Below are 8,471 nucleotides of genomic sequence, written 5' to 3' on the forward strand. Positions count from 1 at the left end.
ATCAATGATTTATTTTTAAATCAGGAAAACCTGGATTTTAAAGAAATTTAAATTAGGTTTGTATTTACATGAGATTTTTTTACAGTCGCTTATATTAAGTGTCTCTGGCATCAACTGATCTGAATGTAGTACAAACGAATATGCTTAAAATGTATGCTTATAAACTGCTTTCAGACACCATGAAAAAACCAGTGAGCATAGGAGTCAAACTCATGCCCCTCCAGATGCTATGGACTACAGTTCCCATCATCCCCTGCTAATGATGGGAACTGTAGTCTATAACATCTGGAGGGCCGCGAGTTTGACACCTGTGCTTTTGAGAAAGACAGTATAAACCCAAAAGGAGTCAAACCCATAGAAGTCAATAGACTTAGCGAGTCTGTCATTCTGCTTTGAATTGAATTGTGAGCCTCCAACTCCTCACAAAGGACTGGAGAATAGAAGATTTCCAGGTCTGAAAACAGACCACAGTTTGTTGTGAAGCCTGAACTGAGTAAAATAACAAACAGTAGTTTTTTCTCTAGTCTATAAACCAGGATTAAATCACCAAAAAGCAAAACAAAATGGCACTGGCATCTTGCCAATGATTTCTATGGTAAGAGGAAAGTATCCCATACATTCAGATAGTTAGGTATTTGGCTGAAAACATGCTGCCCACATAGGCACGCACACTTTTGTGATAAATTCCACAGGGGTAGCCTTGTTAATCTGCTGCATCCAAAACAGCAAAGGCAATAGTTTATGCTCCAATAAATTCAAGTGCCTTTAAAAACACATAAGCACAGGGGCAATGGGCTCTCTCAATTCTCAGAGTACCTCAATAATAGCCCTCTATTTAAGAGATCCATATTGCTGCTCCAAAATAATATTATCCAAAGCAGTGTGCATATTTTAAAAATCTAACAATATGAGTTAATAGTGAAAAACAACAATAATTAAAATACCATTCCATAGAGATCAGTTACTAAATTAAAATGACAAATTCAAAGAGCCATCCAGCTTCACAAATGAAAACATACAAAATAAAAGCAACAGTCTACAGAAAAAAAATCTAAAGATAACAAGCCTCATCCTAAACATTAAATCCAAAGTCAAATGCCAGTCATAACAATAGTAACAATAAAAAGAACCACTCCAAACACAACTCAAAATATACCCGAAACTATTTAGCTCTCCAGGCTCCGTGGTGCTGAAAATAGGCACCAAGCTAAGAGAGAGGTTCAAAGAAATTCTACACACAGGGTGCCATGATGCAGAAGGCCCTGGTAGATTTCCAACAGGGCTTCGGAGGAAGATCAGAACCAATGGGCAATTTCACATAGGAGCGAATGGTCCCCAGAAATACCCCATCACCAGTATTGTGATATGTATCATGGCTGAATCAGCAGCTAAGCTACTGTGGGATTCATTTTCAGTCCTAGCTCCTGTGCTGCAAAAAAATAAAAATAACACAGACACACACATATAAATAAAGTGGCCCCATCAAACATTCATATGCAAAAAAATTAGAAATGTTCGTAAAAAACGAAACCTATAGATGGCTACCGAACCAAATGTTTTTAGAACATGTGTCTTCCTGAAGCACAGAAAAGTTTAAACAATATAACAGTCACTTCAACATGCTCAAAGTGATAATAGGGACAAACAGCAAAGGGTAATTCAGGCAATTCCATTTCTTATAAGCTTCCAATCTTCACAATTCAAATCCTGGCTTCCTTTTCCAGACTTCTGCCTCATATTCTCCTGGGCATTGGCATTGTACTCCACCTTTTCTCTAGAGAAGACTCACAAGAGATCAGAATTCAAAGCAGCAGTTCAAGCATGCAACATATGATGTTCCAAGGACATCTTTGTGGTAGCTGACTCACAGCATGCATTCTTTCTGTGTCCTGCTGGGTGTGTTGGTATAAGCCAGTTGTCAGATTTAACTGCACAGGAATTAGCAAGATGGGAGGGGAGGTATGTAGCCGAAGAGGCCCAAACTGACCTGTAGAGGATTGCTGAAACTTGCTATGGGTCCCCCCAGGAAAAAACACAACTAAATAAACCAATTAAATAAATAAATAAGGAACTAAACCAAATACCAGTAAATAAAGAAATAAGGAAAATGGAAATTGTCCCTGCAGTTACTCAAAGGTTTAGTTATATTTTCAGATAGTAGATTTTTCACAGTTACTCCAAACTGCTATAATCCATCAACAAGCATCATGGTTACAGTGCTGGACTAGGAACTCGGAGACCCAGGTTCAAGTTCCCACTATGCCATGGAAGCTTGGCGGGTGACTCTCAGCCTAACCTACATCATAGGATGATTATGAGGGTAATATGGAGAACAGGATAATGTTTTCAGCTGCTTTGGGTCCCCACTGGACAGAAAGGCGGGGTACAACAGAAGAACATTAAAAAGATAAATTCCATACATCACATGGTGAAACACATTTAAATCATCTTGTCCTACCATCTTGTGGCATCACTTATGTGGAGCTGGCACTCGTACAGGTATCACATGAACAAAAGGGGATCACCTTCATCTATATACAATCTTGCAAAACCATATTTAACTTTTTAAAACTTTGTATACCATTCATTTTAGAGGCATAAGATACATGCAGAAAATAACACATTTTTTATGTTAGTAGGTTCCCCTTCTTGAGAACTGTTGCACAAGATCATTCCTTTCCCAGTCCTGCATCTGCATTTACTACAGGGAAATCCAACCATTCAAACATATGACATCAATCAATGGTAATTTGCCAATGTGAACTCAGATACTTTTTGTACCCAAATGTGAAAGTCAAGCATGAATCACCTCTGAAGTTCACAATGCAGCTTCTGGAACTGCTGGGCTTATGAAACATTCTTTTGGAAAGTGTCAGACACTGACTTGCCCACAGATAAGTATACCAAGGAGATTCCTAACAACCTGAACCGCAAAGTGTTGTGTGAGCACACGTAGTAACAATTTAAATATTAAAAATCTATAGGAAACCTACCATAGGCAATTGTGGGAGTGCTTTACAAGCCAACAAAAGCTGGAGGCTGGTTGTTTACTCAGGCTGATCTGTCCCATTCAAATCCTACCCGCCTGGCCCAATAGTTTAGATTCAAAACACATGCTGGGACACATAGGGCTCCAGGTTCCACCCTAAATCTCCAGCCAAAGACCAAAAGTGGTAGGGATAGGGAAAGAAATATCCCTGCTTTAGGCACTGGAGAATTACCCCAGATAAAGTGCACAATACTCAGGGAGCCAGATCTATCATCTGACTCTGTATAAACCATGTTCATAAAACTCCCTAAAGTTGGGAGAAGGGTTGCATGTGACTGGGCAGCAGACCGAATAATCTGCATGTGAACAGTTTCAGGCTCATTCCACAGCACCTCTCATTAAAAGGATCTCAGGAAGCAGATGCTGTGGAAGACCCCTAATGGCAAGTATTCAGCAAAACCCTTCTCTTTGTGAGAACTTGCAAGCATTGCCAAGCACAACAGACAGTAATAAGCTACATGAACCAATGGCTCCATTCAGTACAGAGTGAAATCGAAACATCCATAAAAGAAAAGGACCATGATTTGCATCTCAGATTTTCAACTGCAGCATCTCCTGTTAGAAGATCTTGTTTATGTACTTCCTGTATTCCCCCCTTTTCTTCCCAATGGAGACCCAAAGCAGCTAACATTGTTCTCCTCTCCTCTGCTTTCCCATCACAGCACACCTGCGACGTAAGCCAGGCCCAACATCATCCAGATAGCTTCCATGACAGAGTGCGTAGGCAGTTGAACTCAGGTCTTACCCAGATCCTGTTTGAGGCTCTAATCGCCACAGGCTACACCATACAGTCTGAGGTTGCAAAAGCAGAGATGTACTAAACCAAATGGCAAGAATGCCACTGGCTGTAATGGGAGATGCCTGAAGGCATGAAGGACATAATGGGAGCGAGGAATGCCAACTGACTTGTATGGGTTCTGTTGAAAAACATTAAAACACATAAAACTTATAACAAAAAGGCAGACTGGTTTTCCAGAAAGTGGCCCTGGAATTACAGTCCCTAGAGTGGAATGATGGTCCTTAAAACAGATGAACTGCTTCGGGACTGTACCGACAGCCCCCAGAGTGGAATGATAGCCCCAGGCCAAGAGGGACTGCTCTGGGCTGGAATGACAGCCCCCAGAGAGAAATCATGGGCCTTGGATGAGAATAACAGTTCATAGTGGAATAACAGCTCCTGAGACTGGAACAACAGCCCCTAGAAAATGTTCTGGAACTGGAATGACAGCCCACCAAGTAGAATTATGGACTGGAATCAGTAGTCTGGGCCTGCAGTGACAGCCCTTAAAGTAAAATGATAGTCACTGGGGATAAAATCAGTGTTCTGGGACTGAAACAGCAGCCCCCAGGAAAGACTGATGGCCCCTAGGCATAGAAGTAGTATTATCACTCCAGTCCCAGAGTATCTCTGTCGCTCCCTGGGTTCATCACACCACTCTGGGGGAATGTCCTTCTGGTCCCAGATCACTGATTCAAGTCCCAAGGACTGCCATTACAGTTGCCAATCACTTCTGCCATTAAGAAAATTCAACAAATGCTACGTTCAGCAAAGGATAAGAGGAATCCTCTAACTTCTGCAGGAGTCCACCGCGTACCATGCAGCTGTGGACAAGCCTACGTAGGGTCCACCAAACGCAGCGCCCAGACATGAATCAAATAACATGAAAGGCGCTGCAGGCTAATTCAGCCGGAAAAACCAGCAATAGCAGAACACCTGGTAAATCAAACTGGGCACAGAATATTATTTGAAAACACAGAAATTCTGGACAACCACTATGTCAGACTACACAGAGAAGCCATTGAACCCCACAAGCACATGAACAAAATTAGGCTACCAGTACTGAAAAACACTAGAATCAAGACATGACTAATGAACACCACCCAGACAAAGGATGTCTCCAGGCAGTAAGCAGTCAAAGGGCTAGTGAACACCACCCACCTCTCTAGGCAGTAAGAAATCAATAAGATCAAAAGGCCAGGCTACTACAATGCAGATGCCCTCACTAATTGATTATGCTATCTTCATGGTTACTCACATGCTAAATTGGTGGATTCACCCAACACATGCAAATCAAGCTTGCTAATTGCACCCTTTACACTTGTTGTAAAGGCAAATGGTTCTTTCTTCCATCCTGGACATTCCACAGGTACACATACTCCACTTGCTTTACTACCCTCGGATCCTCTGAAGATGCCAGCCACAGATGCAGGCGAAACATCAGGACAGAATGCTACTAAAACATGCCCATACAGCCTGGAAACCACACAACACCTGTAATTCCAGCCCTGAAAGCCTTTGGTAATACTCCTGCTACTGTCAGGGACCATCATTCCAAGTTGGGGACTTTCATTTTAGGCCCAAAGCAGTCTATCTGGGCCCAGGGACTCTAATTCCATTATGGGGGCTGTTGTTCCAGGCCTAGGGCATATTTCTAATTTTTTTTCCATAATTGAGACTTTTGCATGCTCTATTTCAAGGGAGCCTGTGCAAGTCTTAGCTCCCATTATATTCCATGGGCTTCTCCCATTGTTTCCAGTGGGCATTCCTGTCATTCGTTTTGGTACATCCCACAAAACCTTTTTGTTACAAGAGAACTTGAAAGGTCACTGCTGGGCAAAGTAGACAGTACTGAAGAAAACAGACACGTTTCTGGCTTGGAATTAAATCATTTGGTGGCACCTAAAAAAACACATTCTGTCCTGGCTCTTTGCTATTTACTTTGCTCATATCCCACCTTCTTCCCTAAAAGATGCCCAAAAAAGCCTACACCAGTGATGGCGAACCTTTTTGAGACCGAATGCCCAAATTGCAACCCAAAACCCACTTATTTATTGCAAAGTGCCAACACGGCAATTCAGTTTAGAACACGGCAATTCAGTTTAGAAAAAATGGTTGGATCCAAGGTAATGCGTTACTCGGGAATAAGCTTGGTGGTAGTTGTTGGCTTTGCTTTGAAGCAACCGTGCAACTCTTCGAACGGGTGAATCACGACCCTAGAAGGGTTTACTTCCTAGAAGCAAAACCCTCATTGCCACAGCAACCGAAGTTTTACATTCTCCCAGGTAAAGGATCGCGCTTTAGTTTTTTGAATGAAAATCAGTGGGGTTTAACAGCGCTTAACACGATTACCTATACTGCTTCCCCAAAAGTAGGCCTTAGGTTTAATGCTAATAATTGAGCCCAGCAGCCCAGGCAAGCCTAGATGTGTGTGGGGGAGGCGATCCCCCCCTCCCACATGACGAACTCTGTTTGCGTGTGCCCACAGAGAGGTCTCTTGAGTGCCACCTCTGGCACCCGTGCCATAGGTTCGCCATCACTGGCCTACACCATTGTCCTCCCCTCCATTACCCTCATACCAACTATGTGAGGTATGAGTGTGTGACTGATCCAAGGTCACCCAGTTAAGCTTCTTTAGCACAGAAAAAGAGTCTCGATTTATACCCCACTTTCCTCAACCATAAGGAGTCTCTAAGCAGCTTACAGACCTCCCTGTCCCCACACCTTGTGAGGCAGGTGGGGCTGAGAGAGTTCTTAAGAGACCCGTGACTGGTCCACATGAGCAGCAGACTCTTATCTGGGGAATTGGATTTGTTTCCCCAGTTTTAAACATGAAGCCTGCTGGCAGGAGAGGGGAAACAAAATCCAGTTCCCCAGATAAGAGTCAGCCATTCGTGTGGAAGAGTGGGAAATCAAACAAACGCAGTTCTCCAACTAGGATTTGAACCTGCGTCTCCCAGATAATCGTCTGGCACTCTAACCACTATGCCACGCCGGCTCCATTAGGCAGCCTTATAGGGGAGTAGCGGGGGCAGAGTACGGGTCATCGTTCAACCTTGGCCTGTCCCGTTTAAGGGACCCCTCATGCTTGGGCCAGACCGTACTGAGGGGACGCAGAAGTTTCGAGACTCCATGAGGAATACGTGACAGAGACCCCACCTCCTCCCCCTCCTCCCGCGCCCTCCATTGTCCGGGTAACCGGCGGGGGAGAGGGTGAGGCGCGAGCCGCGAAGGGGAGGGGCCACGGCGGCAACGGCAGCCTAGGCCACGCCCACTGACCGCGCGCGAGGGGAAACGGAGGGAGGGGCGCTTTCTTTTTTTCAAATTCCCCTCACCGTGACGAAGCGTCTGTGGAGCCGATACACGACATGGCGGAAGCAGCAGCTGCAACGGCGACGGGCCGGCTGTCCAGAAAGAAAAGAAGGCAACCCAACCCCCCCTCGCTGCCCCCTCACACCCGGAAGCGGAAGTGCCGCCGGCGGATGTGACGTTTCGAGGGCGAGCCGGTTGGCCGAAGCTTGAATGCTGGCTGCTTCTGTTTATCGGCATCCCCGTTCTGCGCTTGCCTGTCTCGAAATCGCTGCTGTTCATAAAAGACAGGCTTTGTTTTTGAAGTTGCCGGGTTTTCGCTCACCGCCCTTCCCCTCCCCCTTTGACGCTTTGTGAGGGAACAACTGCCTTACGTTTGTTCCGAAGGGTTGCACTGCAGGCCTTGGTCGCTAGGGGGCACCCGGCCCCTGCTCCGGGAGTTGTTGCCGCAGCGTCCGAAAGGGGGCAGCATGAAGACGCTGGTAGGGATTTAAGGCGCATGCGCGCTCTGCCAAGTTGGCCTGTGATGTGTAACTGAATGAGACTGCTGGACGCTCAAGCTGCAGGATATCGTATACATTTAATATAAGGGATTTATTAATAATCATATTAAACAAGTTATTTTATTAAGCCCAACGATATTATTCAAGAGCAAACCACGTTTAGCAGGCTTGCCTGAGTTCATACCACGCAGCTCCGGTTCTGAATTTGTTTAAAAAGCAGTCGAATAAATCCGATCAGATCGAATGGGTCTCCATTTCTAAACATGTTTAAGTGGAAGTATATGTCCCATTGAACTCTGGATGGTGAGAGTCACACTACTTGAAGGAATGCCTGAACCAAATACTTGTAGCAGGCAAAGTGGAGTGTCCCACGCTCCTTCCCCCCCCCCCCCCAAGGATCTTATAATATGCAGGATTCCTAGTTGACTCTCAAAGAGTAATCACTTACTGAGGTGGTTGGAATTAATGTCAGGTACCGTCTGTCAGGCTATTCTCGGAATCTTACAGCGCTAAACCATAGCCAAAAACTGAAAGCAGCTACGACAGAATGTTGTTAGATTCCCTGCTGTCGCCACTCCCACCCCCCACATGCTTTCTTTTTACTACTATAAACTTTAACATATGTAGTTGTAAAGTCTGATTAAGTTTACATAACCCCTCCTGAACTAGGACCTGCACTCTCTTAGAATTTTTCACTTGTGCCATCCATTTTTCCTTCCTTTTAAAAATTCCTTTTATCACCAAAGAAAAATTATGAATAACTCCAATGCTTGCCTGCCCCTTTGTGGTGCTTTAGTTGTTCCTTCAATTAAAGATATTGTATGACAGTGGC

General features: G+C 44.5%; 1 protein-coding gene across 2 annotated transcripts in view; it reads right to left on the reverse strand.

Annotated features, from left to right (window-relative positions):
* The window catches only part of EYA3 (EYA transcriptional coactivator and phosphatase 3), a 66,905-nt gene extending 59,610 nt beyond the window's left edge, over window positions 1-7,295 (reverse strand). For both annotated transcript variants that reach the window (XM_048500278.1, XM_048500275.1), the window contains exon 1: window positions 7,163-7,295. The gene's annotated coding sequence lies outside the window, so the exon portion shown is untranslated. The remainder of the gene's footprint in view (window positions 1-7,162) is intronic.
* Window positions 7,296-8,471: the final 1,176 nt, after the last annotated feature.

Source organism: Sphaerodactylus townsendi, linkage group LG06, assembly GCF_021028975.2.
Source record: "Sphaerodactylus townsendi isolate TG3544 linkage group LG06, MPM_Stown_v2.3, whole genome shotgun sequence".
Lineage (NCBI taxonomy): Eukaryota > Metazoa > Chordata > Lepidosauria > Squamata > Sphaerodactylidae > Sphaerodactylus > Sphaerodactylus townsendi.